The following is a 20,882-nucleotide window of genomic DNA, read 5'->3' as shown; positions in this document are numbered from 1 at the left end:
TTGTTCTAAACAAGGTTTGTTGCATCCACCAGGAGGTGGCTCTAAACAAGTGTAAAAGAGCATGAACAGTTAAAAATACTGAATAGATTGAGGGTATTACGTCACGCCTTTAATGACCATGACTTGGTTTGGGTTTTTATCAAATTAAGCACAAAGCTGCACAACGATCTATCTGTGCTCTGCCCACTACGGGTACAGAAATTCAGTTTCTAATTGTGGGGGTCTGCAGTCATACCGTTGTGTCATTGGGGGATGACCATGATTAACTCTTTCATTCATATTACTTTAAAGTCGTAAGTTAGACCAGTGACTAATAGTTTCCATATAAAAGTTAGCACACGAATTCCTAGTAGATTAGTGTCAAAACAAAATCACTTCTAATGCGCAATCCAAATTAATTATGTTTTCTCTGTTACTCAAAGTGCATCTTGTTCATGACAAGTTAATGATACCAAAACCTTTTGTCAAAATATCTCATCAGAACTTTTCAAGTGTAAATATAAGCTATTGTTTCACATTACCACAGAGTAATAAGCACCCCCTGTGTGGTCGCAATATAAGTAATGTTTAGTAAACAATTGTGTTAGTATCTAAATAAAACGAACTTGAAATATCTTTACTTTAATGTGATTTTTGTGTTTTTATTATTGAATCATCTGAATTAGTGGAGATAAATACACTTTTTAACAACATTTCTATTGGTTGTGTTTCATATGATAATATCGATGGTGTAAGTATTATACATTACGTCAAAACAAAACTAAGGTCAACCCTTTCCTCTTTCTACTGTCAAGTGGGATCTTTTGTCCAGAAATAACTTCAAAGTTACTGAACGGACATTAATTGCGATGTTTGTAGTTCACAATTTATTTTAAAACTAGATTGTTCAAAAATCACAACTAGCTTTTAAAACGTCTTTTCATGTCAGTGTATGAGGATAAGTATATTTGATAACTTTTTCTTGTGGAACAATCATGAGCAGGAAAGATTCTTTTTAAAAAAACATCATGTTGAATGTTGCTGTCTTAATTGACGAGATAAAAAACCTAATGTTCGTTTGTAGTATTATGCTACAGGGTGTTGTATAATAATAATAATTATTATATATATATATATATTTGCATATGTATTTTCTCAAAATAAATTAGAAACCTAAATGGATCAGTAAAAACATGAATCGCATATCAAAGGCCTTCAAAAGCAGATCACATATGAAAGGCCTTCAAGAGCAGAAAAGGTCAATTTGAGTATTGATTTGGATATTTGTAATAAGTATCATAAGAAAGTTACTCACAGAACCAAAGCTTTATTTGTACGCTTCAAGAGCATTAAAGAAATTTAAAAATACAGTAACGTAATTTTGTACAGTAGAAAAATTCTGATTTTAATACTTAACAGGGTTTCGATCCACAGTATCGAGTCATCATCAGGTAAGGATTACATTTAAACTTACATATTTACATGTTTTACAGTAGTTGCCTATTGTAAAAGTTGATGTTATTGTATTTTGTTAATTCATTACCCAGACCAGTGGGTTTCTTAATAATATTAAATAAACAAAATGATTAAGATATAAAGCTAGATACTTTACCAGCAGGAACATATGCTAAACAAACATATTATTGCTAAAACTGTTATCAATTATCACTGGGGTAGTTAAAAATATATCGTCTAATAATATACTGAATTAACACTTTAATTAATGAAACTTTGTAACATAAAATATTCTGTAAATTAATTACATTATGTTACTAACTTAAAAATTGATGGATTATTTTCATACAACAAAAACTACTCATTATATTGATAAACAAATATTAGTAATCGATGTGAAGTAATTATTAGTTTTCTTCTTTTTTATTGTGAGCTTTATTTTATTGAAATATTTCTCGTTATTTTGTTCCAAAAATATATTCACACGAAAGAGGTATATTAATTTTGGTTTACACCATGATAGAAGTTTCACTGTGTCGGTATTTGGGTATTGATGTTAAATACCCAGGAGGGTCAGGTACATTTGACCTCTTCCTCCCTCCCGAACGATTATAGCGTCTGTCTTTAGGGTTTTTTGTTTGTTTTTTTAGCTTTGGGCCAGAGTAAAAGTATAACATCATACTCAGGCCCATTTCAGGGCTCAGTCCATGCATGGACGAACAAGAAGTTTTTCTTTTTTCCTTTTATTATTTCTCTTGTGTTTTTTTCTTCATTTTTTATTTTTTTGTTTTTTCATATATATATTTTTTTGTATTTTTCTCCTTTTTCTTCATAGAGAGAATGCTACTACTACTTGTAGTAACACACACACACACACACACAAAGTAATAATAATAATTTTATTCAATACTTGAATAATAATTCAATAAGAGAAAAAAAAAGTAATAATGATTTAAAAAAAAGAAAAATAATAATAATAATAAAAAAGAAACAAGGACTAAGTGTCTAGTGCATAGTGGCCAGCTTGTGTTACATTTCTTAAATATATGTTAAAGGGGGAGAGGTATTTAGGACTATTTATATCATGTACGTGATATCTGTCGAGATCACACATTAAGTCATTTTTATGCCAATTCTTATTGAAATATTTTAGAGAATTATGCAAGAGTCTTTCAGATATTGTGTCTATGTTTGCATACTTGTGTATGAATGTGATTGAGGTGCTACGTGGTACTTTATATGCTGAAGTTAGTACTGAATTTTGTATACGTTGAAGTTTCTGTACATGTTTGGGTGCTATGTTAATCCAGGCAGGTGATGCATATTCTATTGTTGGTCTAATGTACGTTTTGTAGATTTTAAGTATGTTGTCTGGTGATGTTCCTTGGATTTTACCTGAAAGACTTCTTGCATAGTTTGCTCTTTTCCAGATTCGTATCAGTATATTTTTAATATGTGGTAACCACGTTAATTTTGAATCATAGGTTAGACCTAGAAATTTAGCAGAAGTAGCAGTCAGTAAAAGTGATCCATTCATACAGAGTTTTGGTGGATCTTTTTTCAGCTTATTCAGTCTGCTGAATAATATGACTTGGGTTTTTTGGAATATTGATTTTGATTCTGTATTTCTGGCAGTATTCTTCGATGTTATTTAGGACTGGTTGTGGGTTCGTTGCTGCTATTGACGGAGTGGGGGCACTTTTCCAGACTGCTACATCGTCAGCGAACTGTGATGCATAACCTAAATTTAAGTCCGACAGAGGCATATTACTCACGTACATGATAAATAATATAGGGCTAACAACCCCTCCCTGCGGGACTCCTGCTTCGGGTGAAAAGGACCCTGAGTGGGCCCCATTTACATTTACTTTACACATTCTGTTTTCCAGGAAGTTGGACAGCCAGCGAATAGTTTCCTGGGGTAATGCCATTTCAAGTAATCTATGACGTAAGCCATTATGCCACACTTTGTCAAAAGCTTTCTCAATGTCGAGAAAGCAAGCTACAGTGCATTCGTTTTTGTTGAAGCTGTCGGTAATTGATTCTGTTAGTCGAATCAGGTGATCTGTAGTTTGGCGGTTTTTTTCGAAATCCGTTTTGAATTTCTGGTAACTTTGAATTTTCTTCTAAGTAAACTGACAGACGATTACTAATTATCCTCTCTAATACTTTGCCAATACAACTGGTTAAGCTAATCGGGCGGTAGTTGTTTGGTTTATTCGCTGGCTTTCCTTCTTTCTGGAACATTAATATTATTGATTCCTTCCAAGAAACGAGGATATATCCTGCTGATAGTGATAGATTAAATAACGCTGTTAGGTCTTCATATAATCTCTGAGTGCCTTGTTTTAGGAGGATAGCTTGAATACCATCTTCTCCAGGGGCTTTGTTTTTTGTGTTGTTAATAGCAGTTACGACTTCTGTTACAGTGATATGTTTTATCAGTAGGCGTTTGCGTATTGTTGAAGTTTGAAATTTGAACAATGTGACGTAAAGGCCTACTGCTTTATTTGATTGGACTGCAGTTTCGCGTATTGAAGACTCGTCATCACAGCTTGAGCTGACAAATCAAAGAAATACAGTTAGGCCTGTTACGACAGTAATTTGTATAGAACATTAATTAGGTATCTTTGTCTTTAACAATTATCAGTAACATAATGTAAAATAGTTTATGTATTTGAATAGCTTTAAAATTGTACTGATATTTATGCCTATTCTATGAATTCAAGTTTAAAAAAAGAATATAAAATAGAATAATACTTCGACGTGTTTCGTTGTGTATTTGCTCAAAACAATTTCAGATGCCTAGATGTAATACCTATCTGAATAATTTTTATGTGTTCCATTGTAATTTACTATAAATAATTTCAAATGCCTATATTCACACCTATCTGAATGATACTTGGTGTATTCTTTTGTATATTTCCTACAAACAATTTTAGATGCCTAGATGTAACACCTATTTTAATAATACTAAGTGTGTTTCATTGTATATTTACTACAAATAATTTTAGATGCTTAGATATAAATTGTTACCCAGGGTGTGTGCCGCCCTAAGAAAATTATTAAGTTATACTATTGTAGTTACATAGAATAAATAGTTTATACATTGCTATATCACGATCCATCGTCGTATGTAGGTTCACTTTATTGTTATATTTAATGGAAATAATTTCAGCTAATTTATTTGTATAACGCATCATTGCAATTGTAGATTTACAAATTTTTAAAACATAATTACGAAGATAAAATATATTAAAAGAAAATGCGATTAAAATACTCTGGAGCAGCTATTTTTCTTTGTGGTGCATTACACATTTTGTTGACGTTACCCAAAACTAGAGGGAGATTGATGTGACATAAAATGTAAGATGATAGATCTTGTACAAACTGTATAAACAAGTGACTAAAGCCGATATAAATAAGTAACTAAAAACGATATAAATTAATTATTAATGTATTTTTTGAATACTAATCATTGTTGGTACCAAATAAAGGCGGTAATTTTGTTTTGGAACAAAGTGAATGAATGTAAATTTAACAGAAATATAGACCTTATTGAGGAAGGAGACAAAGGTGAAAAGAGATGTGAAGTTGTAGTTTCATATAACAAAAACACGTCATCAATAAAACGATACCAAAGTGTGGATGTCTGGTTGGTTTTAGTTTTCATCATGTGCGAGAAAGTTCCTCCAACAACTACATAAAAATTACAATAAAAACAACAGCTGCGTTGTTACCCATAGCAACACTCTGCGTTTGTTTACAGTTTTCAGTCGATTCGAAAATAGTTATTGCTCAGAGTATAACGCAATGTTCTCTCAATTAAAGTAATACATATATCACAAGGTTAGAATAGTAAGTGATGTTTTATTACGGCTTGTATACCTTCATAAAGACAATTGTTTGGTACGTTTTTATTGAATTTCGCACAAAGCTACTTGAAGGCTACCTGCGCTAGCTGTTCTAAATTTGAAGTGATAGAGAAGAAAGCTAGCAAGCAACACCCGCCGCTAATACTTTGGGTACTTTTTACTAACGAATGATTGGATTGACTGTCACATTATATCGCCTCTCACGGCTGTAAAGACGAACATGTTCGGTGATAAGATTGGAAACCACCACCCGAAGATTGTGAGACAAGTACCCTAAGAACCGGGACATGTCAGACCTCTCTAGGGAATAATAATTATAAAGTATGTCCAGGGTAAAAAGAGAATGGTATGTGAGAATTAACGAAGTGACTTCTTCAACTTTGAAATAAAGTCAGTATTCATATTAAGTAGTTTTATAACTCCATTTAAAAAAAGGTTTCGTATTAAAAACAGGCTTAAATCTGAACTTATTTTTCTCGTATCCAAATAAGCGATTTTCAATTGAGATTTATAAATAATTTTCACTTTAAAATTAGTCCAGGCTTCAGTTTGGGTTTACTTTCACACTGCATAATAGACAGTTTTTAATTTAGAGCAATGAAAGCCTGTAGTTTAAAGTTCTTATGTTTCATATCCTACATATAGGGTTGAACGTGTATAATAAATATGAGGTAAAATCACACGAGTCCTACTAAGTGTAGGAAACTTGAGATACTCGTTATAAAAAAATACAGTACTGTTACAGGTAATAATTATTATTTTGAATCCGTTGTTTTTAATATGTCTCGATATACATCAGAATTGAAAGGCAAATGTCGCCATTGTCACTTGCAGCATTTTATATCTATTATATCATGTTTATTTATCTTTATTCAGTGTAGCTAAAATATATATAAACACAAGCTACACTCTGGCAGCCTTAGTATCAAATTTTTAGTAGGACGTAAATAAACTACATGTAAATAATAATGAAATATTTATCAAGATTATCGAATGCATATCTATACTGTACTATGAGAAATAAAAAATATAAAGGAATAACTTGATAAATGTTCGATTATTAATCGTTTAGTAAAACATTCTGTACCATATCCTGCTTACGTTACGTCATACCGAATATAGTCTTCAAATACTGTGTTATACCAACACACTTCAATATAAAAAGGTTTTAAGAAACACTTTTAAACATTCGTCATGATATAATTTATGTTCTGTAGGAAATATTTTCTACGTACGTCACGAAACAGACTGTTATACGATGTTACATCTTTCTACATACAAGTCAATGTAATGCGGAAAAGAATTTATAGGTACTTCACGAAACACAGACTGTATTCTACAGACATTATGTCGTTTCACATGTGACCCAACGTAAGTCTGTGCTAGGTTAGTCACGAAATAGAAACTGTGCTCTATAGACATTATGTCTTTCTATGTAAGACACAACACAAGTTTGTGCTTGGTAAGTCACGAACCACAAACTGTATTCTATAGACATGATGTTTTTCTACATATGACACAAGTTTGTGCTAGGTAAGTTACGAACCACAAACTGTATTCTATAAACATGATGTTTTTCTACATATGACACAAGTCTGTGCTAGGTTAGTCACGAACCACAAACTGTATTCTATAGACATGATGTTTTTCTACCTATGACACAAGTCTGTGCTAGGTTAGTTACGAACCACAAACTGTATTCTATAGACATGATGTTTTTCTACATATGACACAAGTCTGTGCTAGGTTAGTTACGAACCACAAACTGTATTCTATAGACATGATGTTTTTCTACATATGACACAAGTCTGTGCTAGGTTAGTCACGAACCACAAACTGTATTCTATAGACATGATGTTTTTCTACATATGACACAAGTCTGTGCTAGGTTAGTTACGAACCACAAACTGCATTCTATAGACATTGTGATATCCAGTAAACTTTTTTCTGTCCGGACGATTTGTTTGTATGTTTAAGTAATTTCGCGCAAATCTACTCTAGGATTATCTTCACTGGCGGCCCCTAATTTAGAAGTAATAGACTTGAGAGAAGACAAAAGTCAACGCCACCTACCGCCAACTTTTAGCTTTGGCTACTCTCTATTAACAAATAGTGAGTTGCCGTCACGTTATAATACCTCACGACCAAAAGGAAAAACATTTTTCGGTGACAAGGTTCAATCACGCGACCCCTAGGCTGCGAGTCAAGCGCCCTAACCACTAGACCATGTCAGGACGAACAAACAATGTCCTAAAAATTCTACTTCAAATACACTACGACGAGGAACCAAAAACAATAGAAAACATTGTATATTAATATACATTAACATATATATATATATATAGAAAATATTTTTAAAATTAGTGTTACCGTGTGGCTCTAAATTTTTCATGTTGCAGTAAACCTTTCAAACCAATCATTCTTTTTTGTCTGCATTTTGTAATATTTCCTGTACTTCGCTTGTACTTATTTTCAGGTATATAGTTGTTACAATGATATGACATCATTAAGACTTTACATAAAACAAAAACACAACCAAAAATATATAAAACTGTTACAAAGGGGTACGTACGTTATATCAAAAAATTATGAATATGCAATTCAGTAACTCACGTAATAACCTTAGCCAGTATGACGTCACGATGAACAGAAATGTATCGAACGTCATAATATTGTTTTGCGGTTAGTTAGTTAGTTTGTTTGTTTTTGAATTTCGCACAAAGCTACTCGAGGGCTATCTGTGCTAGCCGTCCCTAATTTAGCAGTGTAAGACTAGAGGGAAGGCAGCTAGAAATCACCACCCACCGTCAACTCTTGAGCTACTCTTTTACCAACGAATAGTGGGATTGACCGTCACATTATAATGCCTCCACTGCTCGCCAAGCATGCTCGCCCGCGACCCTCATATTACAAGTCGCACGTCTTAACACACTTGGCCATGCCGGGCATTTGCGGTTAGTTATGATGCCACTCAAACTTAATAGATTTTAGTATTTGTTTGAAATTAAGCACAAAGCTACACAGTGAAGTAACGGTATCGAAACCCGTGTACTAACGTTGTAAGTCCGCAGACATACCGTTGTGTCACTGGAGGGCAATCAAGTTTAGTAATTTGCATAGTAACCTATCTCGACATTAATTTTTCATACACTCAGATCATAAATATGAGCTTAGCTCGGGGATTCGAAATTTACTAGACATTGATATCCCTTACACTTACTAGTATTAGAAAACTTATGGATCAAATTGGGTACCAAAGACCATTCAGAAAAGGATATTCAATAAGTCGTATTTAGGAGTTATAAGCAAAGTGTGACGTATTGTAGCAGGTGGAAAACTACGAACATAATGATCAGTGATAAAAGCTGACCACGTGCCCAGGCAACAGTACGCAAGGTAATCGAAAAGGATTTCCATCTGGAAAAGCGGCATAAGTCAAGAGTAAACATGTTGCTTCCACAACATATCGATTCAACTTTTGCATCTGTCAAGCAGCCTTAGAATGAGTCTGGTATTCCAGCTATTTCGTACGAAGACATATCGGTCATGTTGCTGGACCCAGTGCCAATGCACTTCTGTACGCTTACATTTCGAATGTTATTTGTCAAGCAAGCAGCAGATAATGTACATAGTTTGTATTATTGTCAAGCACCTGTGAAAGAGCCTTGTTATTAGTACAATAAACGTATCGCTTATAAGGGAAATATTAGGTGTATGGTTAATATTGTTAAAAGTAATGTTTGTCAATTACTTTGTTTAATTTGAATTGTTATAATAAAAGTATAACAGTATATGTAGTTAGTAGTCACATATATATGTTTAAAATGCTGCTTATGAATACGTGCCAAAGCAAATCGATGTCAGGGAGACTGACTGTATATTATTATTATTTTAAAAGTATTGTTTATATCTCATTAAGTCCTCTTCTTGCCGATAGCTTGGAGGATTTTCAGTACTTTTCTGTCTGGAGCCTGTCGTCAAGTGGTTCAAGATCAGGTTCTATTATTTCAATTCTGTCTCTATTGTCCTTCTCATGGTCACTCACTCGTTTAACAGGATTACAGTGCCGAGTCCCTCAAAGTCCTTGAAAGCGATTTTCAAAGGCCAGAAGAATATCGTTGTGTGTGAATTTGTCCGCGAACTCATGCAACAGTTTTGGAACTAGCAGGACAGGCAGTCGGTGTCAGGGTGACAGGGGTTGTCCTTATGTGTATGGTGTAGACTCCTACAAAGTAAGATAATTCATTAGGGTTGTTGATCCCGCGTCAGGTATCAGGATTTTGTGTTCCTGATTTCTCTAAGGACTTCGGAAGCTCAATGGTTAAATTATATTCGTTACTTTAGCACACCTGCTCACACACCAGAAACGGTTGTCATAAAGGGGTGTCACAGAATTAAATGAAAATAATGGAGGAGTTTCATCTCTGTTAATAATGAGAGAGTTTGAACCCTGCAAGGGTGTATTTCAAATTTGAAACAACTCAATCATTGTGAGCTAATAAACAGAACAACATGAGTAATGCATAATCTCTGTGTTGGATTTTGCAATAATTTGGAAACATTTGTTTGTTTGTTTTTGAATTTCACACAAAGCTACTCGAGGGCTATCTGCGCTAGCCGTTCCTAATTTAGTAATGTAAGACTAGAGGGAAGGCAGCTAGTCATCACCACCCACTGCCAACTCTTGGACTACTCTTTTACCAACGAATAGTGGGATTGCTCGTTACATTATAACGCCCCCACGGCTGAAAGGGCGAGCATGTTTGGCGCGACGGGGATGCGAACCCGCGACCCTGAGATTACGAGTCGCACGCCTTAACGCGCTTGGCCATGCCGGGCCTAATTTGGAAACAATTCCTATGAATTTGTTTTTCACTAACAACTGTATCCTTTCGTTATCAGTCTGGTTGGCTGAAAAAAAAATTGAATTAGCTGAAAACTTGGGCCCGGCATGGCCAGATGATTAAGGTAATCGACTCGTAATCCGATGGTTGCGGGTTCGAATCCCCGTCACACCAAATATGCTCGCCTTTCAGCTGTAGGGGCGTTATAATGTGACAATCAATCCCAGTATTCGTTGGTAAAAGAGTAGCCCAAGAATTGGCGGCGGGTGGTGGTGACTAGCTGCCTTTCCTCTAGTATTACACTGCTAAATTAGGGACGGCTAGCGCAGATAGCCCTGGTGTAGCTTTGCACGAAATTCAAAACAAATCAAACCTTTATGTAACCATCTAGTAAAACTCGAGACTTGATACAGTAAATCTATTGATGAAAACATCACAAAAATATAGTATCTGATCAAAACCAATCTACAAACATTATGTTGAAGTTTGTTATAGGTTTACCATATTTGCTCAAAACACCTGTCATTAGTGGCTTATTACGTCTTCTGTAATGAGTGTTATTTTACGATGAAAAGCCTTACTTTTGAGTTGTATTCATGGTTCGCCTCTAACGTATCATTGTTATTTCCTGACTATAACTGTAATTTGTAGATCGTGACTGGCACATATAGAAATTATTCTTAACGGTTTTCGATTTGGACGTCTGTAACGTATATTTTAATACAACTTTAGCTTACAAGCTTTCAGACTGTACCTGGTTTGTATGTTTTCTTATATCAAAGCTCCCATCGGGCTACGTGCTGAGTCCACCGAGGAGAATCGAACCCCTGATTTTAGCGTTGTAAATTCGTAGACGAATTGGTTTGTCTGTAAAGTACTTTCATTTCATCTCCCGATAGGACAGCGGCAAGTATTCGGACTTACAACGCTAAAAGGAGGGGTTCGATTTCCTCGGTAGATATAGCAGAGAGCACTTTTCAATTTGCCATTGAACGTGAGCTTAATCTTGCAGTGTATTCTGTTGTACTATATATATTTTGAAAGTACTCCTGTTCACTTACGTTTACACTAAATCCGCAAACTAAATTATTACAAAGGATAACTGCAACATCCATCATGCTTATGTTAGTGGACATAATTACATATTACTGTCCGCAACACAATTTTCATTGTAGCAAATTTCTGCTAAAGACGGTGAGACCTGTTTTAGTTCTCAAATTATGACGCGTTTTTTTTTTCAATAGATTGTCCTAGACCACGTTTAGAAAGTGGTAAACCACAGCAGCCGTGTGATACGGATGGGTTTCCAGTCTCTTAGGACATTGTTCTCATATAAACAATCCTTGATTTTGATGCATGACTGAAAGTTTATAACTATTGTGATCCATCGTCAGCTTTAAGTCCTTTACTATTATATTACTAACTTTGAAAGAACGTATGACTAGCTTCATCGCAATGTCTTTTTCGGATCGTAAGATTTGCAGCCTGTATCGAGCTGTAGTCTGAGATCCAGATCTGAACCAGAAGGTTTACAAATAATGGCTTTTCTAAGTAAGTGGACTACTTTTTTCGATAACACTGAAGACTTAGATGTCACATGTGTCTCTTGCCTCTGTATAGTTTGTATGAAATTATATTTAAAAAAAATCTTTCCATATCATTTACACACTGAGAGTACCCATAAAAGAGCTGTACTGTCGAGTGATGGGTAACTCGCTGTAAACCAGATACAGATGAACAGGCGCTAAAGACGATCGCAGGTACAGCGCACATATCACTTCGCGCATAAAAATAAGTCCTTCTTATAAAGAACAATTACTAGTTCAATTGCTGTGATTCTTCGACTATAAATTATCCTATTTGGATTATAACCGGTTCGTCTGTTAAGCAGTTTTATTATTTTTCACTATAGCAGTTTGATATTGTAGCTGGTTCGCCTTTAACTTATTACTGTTATTTTTGAACAGTTACTGTTATTTAAGGATTATAACCGGATGGTCTGTAAGGTTTTATTGCTATTTTTCGATCACAATTGCTTATTTTGGGTTGTAACCTGAAATGTTTTAAGTTCTACTTTTATTTGTGGATGATAACTAATTCGCCTGCACGGTTTTATTTTTATTGTCATACACTAACTGTTACCTCTAGACTGTAGTTCCTTTTCCTATAAAATATTGATATTTTTTGAAGATTATAACCTTTTAGCTTTTATAGCGTTATACTTGAGTTTTGTCCGTAATTATTACTTCCGGATTTTAACCGCTTCAACTATATAATATATATTATTGTTATTTTTCGATATTTTCACTTCAAGAATGTAACTGGAACTCTATATAAGTTCCCCTTTTCCGTATATATACCACAAAGCTGTTGTAACGTGTTCTATCACTTGTGTCTTTCAGCGGTTTTTTTTTTTTAGAATACTTGGTGAAAATAATGTTCGTAACAAATTATATTATTCTTTTTGTAACTTTTCGAAAGGACATGTTTACTTGAACACAGCTGCAGACCTGACAGCACAAATAACAGTTCAACATTAACACCACAACAAAAATTACGACTAATTTTAAATATAACATTTAAATATAAAATGTGAAGAAGTACGGTTGATTTACCTAATTTAGCCTTGATTAATAGACAAGTAATTAAGGAAGAAACTAAATCACAAAGCAGACGCGGTAACTCCTCATTAACGTTTGTTTGTTTGAAGTTAAGCACAAGCTGCACAATGAGCCATCTGTGTTCTTCTCACCACGGGTATCAAAACCCGATGTCTAGCGTTTTAAGTCCGAGACATGGCACTAGGGACAACGTTTAATTATATGCTTAAATTTCACACACACTGAACAAAATAAATGATCACTTGTATTTATAATTATTGTACCCTCTAGTCTCAGCCAAACTTATAAAATGTTAACCTTATGCGCCCTCTAGGAAACATCAAAATTAAAACATTGAAAATATATCTTACACTTTGTTTTTTTGTAATTAAACACAAATTACACAATAGTCTATGCGGTCTCTGACCACCACAGGTATCGAAATCCGGTTTTTGGAGTTATAAGTCCGCAGACATACCACTTATATCTTATAATACAGTCACGCATTGATATTTGTAGCATCGGTAATACATTAATTATCATAATGTAATAAAATAAACCTTTATTATATGTAATCAAATTAAGGAATTGGTTTCATAGAAACACGAGGATTTTTGGTTTATTCGGTAAGGCTGTATTGTTTATGTTACAAATATCGGGAAGGCTGTATTGTTTATGTTAGAAATATCGGGAAGGTTGTATTGTTCATGTTGCAAATATCGGAAAGTTTGTATTGTTTATGTTTCATTTGAAATTATTCATTTATAAAGATGTAAAATTTATTTTGGTGATATCACTATTTTATTTTACTGGGTTTTACACTTTCGAGAGTTGGGTATATGATTACAGTGTTTACTGCCGTAGGAAACAATTTTTGATGGTCAGACCATTGCCACATTGCCATTACTAGGAAAGTCTGGGGACATGCCCCCTAAAACATTTTTGAAAATTTAATTTTGTGAAAATGAATCTTTATCCACAAATATTGTATACACAGAGCATAATGTATTTAATAAAAAACAACAAGTGTTAATACATAATACACCGCCCTCAGATTTTCGTATAAACAAGTGTTTGATTTTTTTTATCTGTTAAGTTAGCCTTCCAGTAGCACAGTATGTCTGCAGACTCACACCGCTAAAAACCGCGTTTCAATACCAACGATGGGCAGAGCACTGATAGCCCACTGTACATTTCTGTGCTTAATTACAAAAACAAACAAACTATAACGCTGTAAACTAGAATAGTCTGCTTGTTAAATAAATATTATCCTAACTAACTGTTTGTTTTTAACGATTAAAGTTAAAAATTTCCGAAAGAGGAAAGCAGATAAAGGAAAGCACATAAAGCATTATGAGCTCATATACCTTTTAAAAAGCATCATTGAATATCCTATAAGCACGCTAACTTCAACTAAAGACGGTTTAAAGTGGTTGTTTAGGCCGATACAAAGAATATAGTAATTAACGTGACAGCTTCTCTTGTTATTCATAGAGCAAATTACGGGCAGTTGAACGTTTCCTTACTAAGCAGGACAACAGACGGATCGAACGGTTATTTCAGCTCCGCTCTAGCTGTGATAAATCCAAGGTGTACAGACTCAAAATAAACAACTAAACAGTAATTCCTCTCCTTCATAGTTTTGACCAAGGAAAAACTGTGTTTGCTGCATATTATAAAACTGACCGTGCAAGTAATGCAGATTTTCATCACCATAACAACACAGAGCAAAACAATCCACTATAACGTTTATAGCGGTTTTAGTTCAGGTGTCGCTCGAAGTAGGTGTCGTGTCGGTTCTTCGATTTTCGTTGAACTAATGTCACTTTAAAATATTTTACTAAATGTGTCTGAAACCAACGTAAACATGCATAAGAAGATATCTGAATCTACAGCGTTAGTTTTGCTTATTTGTGATTTAATAATATTGGGAGTTATATATCTTGAAGGTGCAATATAAAGGAGGTAAGTAACTTATAATTTTGTTACAGTGTTCCATCGGAATGGACCTGTAGAACTTTCGTAAATATAACTGGTATGCCAGCTGCTCAGTAGTGCTTTTGCGAATCAAAGTGTCAATCCATCTAACCCGTGGAGCTCTTCATGATTAGAGGGTAAAAACAGTTAACCTTTAGAGTTTTTCAGGTCGAAATGATACACTAGTTAACATGAAGAAGTTTTACGGGCGAAATAGTCAAACCAATTGACCTGTTGAACTTCTACAGGTCAAGGTGTTGAAACAACTTTAGTTTCCAACAATAAATTAAAGTTTAATAATTTCTAAGTTGTTTAAGTTGGAAAAATCGATAAAAAATATAATAAATAAGAAAATCATTTGTTATTATATCATGGCAAATGGAATGAAAAAAACATTTTTTTTCAAGGAATGGTGTAGCCTAGTAATAAGCCAAGAGAAAATATCTGTTATTACAACAGTTTTGTTCAACATATGCATTTTGAAGTCATATAGTATTTATTATAAAGTAAAAAATTAAAATATAAATTCTATACTATATCTATAGATAACATCAGTTATTACAGATAAGTTATTATACACAACATCTGTTATTACAGATAAGTTATTATAAATAACATCAGTTATTACAGATAAGTTATTATAAATAACATCAGTTATTACAGATAAGTTATTATAAATAACATCAGTTATTATGTATAACATCATTCTCAGTTATTTGTTGAAGTTTAGTCATACCATATTGTGATTCATTAAATGATCATGAAGTAGGAGTCTTGAATTTTATTATACGTTTTGAAATGATTTTAAAATAATATTAAGTACATATAAAGACATGAATGAAGCCTTTTGAGAAAAATTGCATCATATGTCACCCATTTTGTTATAAACCTACAAAGACGGGGTGATGTCGTGCTTTTGTAAAATATGACTCTCGTCAACAACGCTATGCCGCTGTATAAACCCACCTTCCTTCTAAATGCTGTATCCGTATATAAACATGTCTTCCTGGATAACGCTGTGACTTTGTATAAATTTAATTCGTGATAAATGCCATAATATTGTGTAAACTTGCTATCGTTAATAGTGTCATAAACCTGTCTTCATGAATAATACTGTACTACTCCTTGAAACTATCCTTGTTGATTACGTCACTTCATTATTTAAACTTGCTCTCACGGACAACAGTATGCCAGATAATATATATATATCCTCTTGCATAACGTCATGCCATGCTATAAACGTACCATCTTAGATAACCTCAAGTTATTCTTAATATCTGTTTGTTTATGTCTTGAATTTTGCGCAAAGCTACTGGAGAGCTATCTGCGCTAGCCGTCCCTAATTTAGCAGTGTAAGACTAGAGGGAAGGCAGCTAGTCATCAACACCCACCGCCAACTCTTGGGCTACTCCTTTACCAACAAGTATAGTGAGATTGACCGTCACATTATAATGACTTACGGCTGAAAGGGCGAGCATGTTTTGGTGTGACGGGGACTCGAACACGCAATCCTCAGATTACGAGTCGCACACCCAAACCACCTAGCCATGCCGAACCTTTTTATATCTATCTTAAGAGAAACGTTATGTAATTAAATAAATGTATTCTCTTTGGTAGTACGCTATCGATACTATAACTTTACTATTGTGAATGATAATGCCACGTTAACGCATCAGCCATATTTCGTAGATAATGTCATGTCATTTCATAAATTTATTTTCGTGAACAATATCATTTCATTCTATTAATCTATCTGTGTGAATAATGCCATGTTATTCTACCAGCCTACCCTCGTGAAAAATGTAGTTTTCATTATATAAACTTTTCTACGCGTCTATGTCATCACCCACATTAACTTCAATTAGTATGTCATCAGTAACTCTATATCATCACTATTTGCTGTTGTACCTGTCTTTTTTCCGTTGATTGTAAACAATTACTACTGGAAATGTATTGTTCACGTATTCTCGTGAAACAATAGTCGTCTTATATTGTTATTTATTATATATATATATATACACACCATCCCTATTGTAGTGGCAGCATAATTTAATTACTAAACATTTCTAGAAGTGTACAGAATGATTTGAATCATATAAAACAGGAGTTAGGCTGGAACTGATAGTTGTGAGAATACAACAGTAGATGATCGATTACTGATTGAGTTAACCGTTTTGATAGTCAATTGTCTGTTTTTGTTAGTGAATTCACTTTTGTTCATATTGAGTTTGCATTTCGACGAAGTGATAGAGATCAAAGGTAAATTTACAACTGGGTAATATTGTTGCATTACCTTCAACTTGGAATTTTGGCGAGTGAGCAGATAATTAAGTAGCTAAGTTGTCGAAGTGAAGACGTTTTCTATACTTATGTTTTTTTCTCATAATTCTTTTTATTAGTCAGTGGTTTCGAATCAGAAGTGTGTGAGAAACTAGGCATTTCAAATCCACTTGTTGTTCCTCATAAATCACTGTCCAGGGGACCTTTCTTTCGAAACATAAACTTTCCAACCAGATCTGTACAATATTCCGATGCATTGATAAGCAAACGTTTATATTTCTGACTTTAGCTACTAGATGTGAATTGTTTGCCGTTGTTAAGCACAAAGCTCCACAGTGCGCATTAAAACCTGTTTGTTTATTATTACAAATATTCAAACTTACGTTGGACAGTTGCAGGAAGTGGGGTATAATAGTTAGTAACTGAAATAACGTAATGTCCTGACAAGGTTTTGTAGACTTCAACTTGTCAATAACCATTATATTGACTGAATGTCGTTCAAACCATGATGGAAAGGTTGCATTTATTTCATTTAAGTAATTTTAATGTGAGTTTACTGTAAGAAAAGGCCCAGCATTGCCAGGTAGTTAAGGTACTAGACTCGTAATCCGAGGGTCGCCGGCTCGAATCGCCATCGCACCGAACATGCTCGCCCTTTCAGCCATGGGGGCGTTATATGTGACGGTCAATCCAACTATTCTTTGGTAAAAGAATAGCCCAAGAGTTGGCGGTGGGTGGTGATGACCAGCTGCCTTCCTCTAGTCTTACACTGCTAAATTAGGGACGACTAGCGCAGATAGTCCTAGTGTAGCTTTGCGCAAAATTCAAAACAAACCAAAACAAACTGTAAGTAAAACTAAAACTTGTCTATAATTTATAAAGACAAATTGAACGTTTGGTTTGTTTAGAGGTATTTATGCAGAGATTGCGTGAATTAAACACATTGAAAACATTTTTTATCTATCATAAAGCTTTTAAAAACTGATTTATGCATCAACTGTAATAATTCCCACTCTTAAATTACGCTCTAAGCAATCATTTCCTTGCTCAATTATTAACGCGACTCTTTCGTTCAATAAAACAGTATGTTTATGAAAGTTAGAGCTGAATCGAATAAAATACAAAGGGAGTAAATACTAACTGAAAGTTAAACAGTGTTTAGTTTCTTATGACTCTATAGTTTTACATAACTAATAGGCAACTTCAAAGTACAAGAAGTACCTTGAATAAAGTACCTTTCTTTAGTTGAAACCATTCATTATTGTACATAATCTGGAAATTACGAAGTGTCCTCATGTGAAATGTTAGATTTAAATCTTTAGACAATTTTTTTTCATTTAGACTATATGTTTAAATTGTGAAATATATTTTAAAGATATAATGTTATGGAATCTTCTTCCATGTTTTTTATTGTTTGCTTATACTGTGGAAACATTAAATGTGTTTCGAAACAGTAGTTTCACTACGTGCTGTGATCGAGCATGACCAGGTGGTTAGGGTGCTCGACTCTTAACCTAAGAGTCATGGGTTCTAATCCCCATTACATCAAACATGTTCGCTCTTTCAGTCGTGGGGACGTTATAATGTGACAGTCAAGCCCACTATTTGTTGGTAAAAGAGTAGGTGGCTGGTGATGACTAGCTGTCTTCCCTCTAGTCTTACACTGCTAAATTAGGGACGGCTAACCAAGATAGCCCTAGTAGTTTTGCACAAAATTAAAAAACAAACAAACAAGCCTTCTCCCTCTAGTTTTACACTGCTAAATTGGGGACAGTTAGCGTAGATATCCCTCGTGTAGATTTGCGCGAAATTCAAAACAAACATACAAACGTTACGTGTTTCTCTATAAAATTTTTAAAATGAACGGGAACTATAATGATAGCTTTGTTTGTTTGTCATTAAACACAAAGTTAACCAATATGCTACTTATGTTCTATTCACTGCTGGTGAGGCAACATGGGGCTACTAGAGTAGTATCAACTTTAAGACGATATGGGGTCGTTAATCGTAAAAAAAAAACACAGCAACTAGTGTCAACCTACAATCTCTTAACTGGCCATTTTTTATTGTTTTTGTAACTGCAGTTCACTACTTGTGTTTCTTGTTTTGTCGTGTGAAACATGTTAAGTTCACAAATTGTGAAATATTCCCACATGGAACAGATATATTCAAGCCGAAATATCGCTTTCCTTTTTCTCTTTGTTTGCTTCTGCTGTTGATTTATATGTAAAGGTAATAACAACTCATCTGAGAAATCAGGTGAAGTGTGTATCACCAGTAAAGGATTTGTTATATACGACAATACTGGAATTTCGATTATGATGTCATCTTTGAAACTTTTCGAAAGAAATAAAAAAAGAAGAAACCTAGAACTCAGTGTGTGTTTCATCACCCATCTTTGTCTATAATTAATTATGTACCCGTTATACAACATCATTATTAGGCCTATAATATTTCTTACACTAATTCTTTATCTATTCCGTTGAGGACTTCCAGGAATTAGAAGTGTATAATAACAGTATTTCAAACACACTATGTTCGCCATATTCATTACTGACGCCTCGTTTCGATCAATCCAGAGTTCGTCATGCAAGATGGTACACAACAAATACAGCAATGGTTGAAACTCTAGTTATATAGGCAAACAAATTGTTACAACAACAGTTATTATGATTTTAATGTATATTTCCAATTGGTCTCCTCGTCAATAGAGTTAGTTAAATTTTTCCGTTGACTTGTTTCCTCAGAAGCAGTACTGACGGTTGACCGACAGATAGTGCCACCAAAGTGGACATCGTGATTAAACCAGAGCTTCAAACGAATAAAACATATTTTATTTCACCTGTCGTTTAGCTAATTAATTTGTTTTTTAATTTATCGTGAAGCTACTCGAGGGCTATCTGCACTGGCCGTCCTTAATTTTGAAGTGATAAACTAGAGGAAAGACAACTAATCAACTTTTGGGCTGCTCTTCACCAACAAATTTTTATATATTTTGCTGATTTTACTTTTTACCGGCTGCTTGGCGCATATAGTTCAGGTGCTTTGTGTCAATAAACACTAAACAACCAATTAACCAATCAATGAATTGCGATGTTACTCGTCACTGTACAACATTGCGATGTGACCCGTCACTGTACAACATTGCGGTGTTACCCGTCACTGTACAACATTATCACGCGCGGACACGGTCAGTGACAGAATTCAATTCCGCAACCCACAGATTGCGAGTTGAGCGCCATAGCTACTAATGTCAGGCCAGGCCCTATTGTTTGGCACTGGTTCTTAGTTTTTCACACTAATAACTAACTACACCTCAGAAAATAAAACATGTAAAATTAAGTACAAATCCTAATAATCTCTTTATGTCACATTGTGCATCAATATGATGAATAGGTTTTGAAATTTAAATGAGTATTCCGACTATACATAATGCGATTTCATATGGTAACATGAAGTATCCGTGATCTGCTGCAGGGTTTACAGATCTGCCATAGGGACTTAAATGTAACGATCAGTTTCTTCAGTTATCCCCAGTTACTTGTATAAGTACCCCAAGATGGGTACTTCTGTGATCACCCTAAGTGGAGGTCAGTATGATAGCGGGGACATGAAACATCGTCAGACATGGCATCCCAGGAATACAAAATCAGAATCGGGTTCAGATTCACATCATGTGTAAGTGACATGTGCGCGTTGGAACCCCCTTAGTTGGGAGATTACTGTACATTATTAGAATCCACTCCCTGATCTATCTCGAGTCTTCCCTGCCAAGAGTAGAATTTCAATAACGAACTAGTATTACTGGTATCTTATTATCATAAACCAGTTTTGGGTGGTTTATATTTTAACTACAGAAGTTTCACATTTTA

The 20,882-nt window shown here is 34.4% G+C and overlaps 1 protein-coding gene across 1 annotated transcript in view; it reads left to right on the top strand.

Moving 5' to 3' along the window:
* The first annotated feature begins 5,279 nt into the window (after positions 1-5,279).
* The window catches only part of LOC143226506 (kyphoscoliosis peptidase-like), a 49,573-nt gene continuing 33,970 nt past the window's right edge, over positions 5,280-20,882 (top strand). The window contains exon 1 of the mRNA XM_076457533.1: positions 5,280-5,655. The gene's annotated coding sequence lies outside the window, so the exon portion shown is untranslated. The remainder of the gene's footprint in view (positions 5,656-20,882) is intronic.

The sequence above is a fragment of the Tachypleus tridentatus genome, chromosome 9, assembly GCF_004210375.1.
Source record: "Tachypleus tridentatus isolate NWPU-2018 chromosome 9, ASM421037v1, whole genome shotgun sequence".
Taxonomy (NCBI): Eukaryota; Metazoa; Arthropoda; class Merostomata; order Xiphosura; family Limulidae; genus Tachypleus; species Tachypleus tridentatus.
Note: the sequence above shows the minus strand (reverse complement) of the source record. Positions and strands in the feature narration are given on the sequence as shown.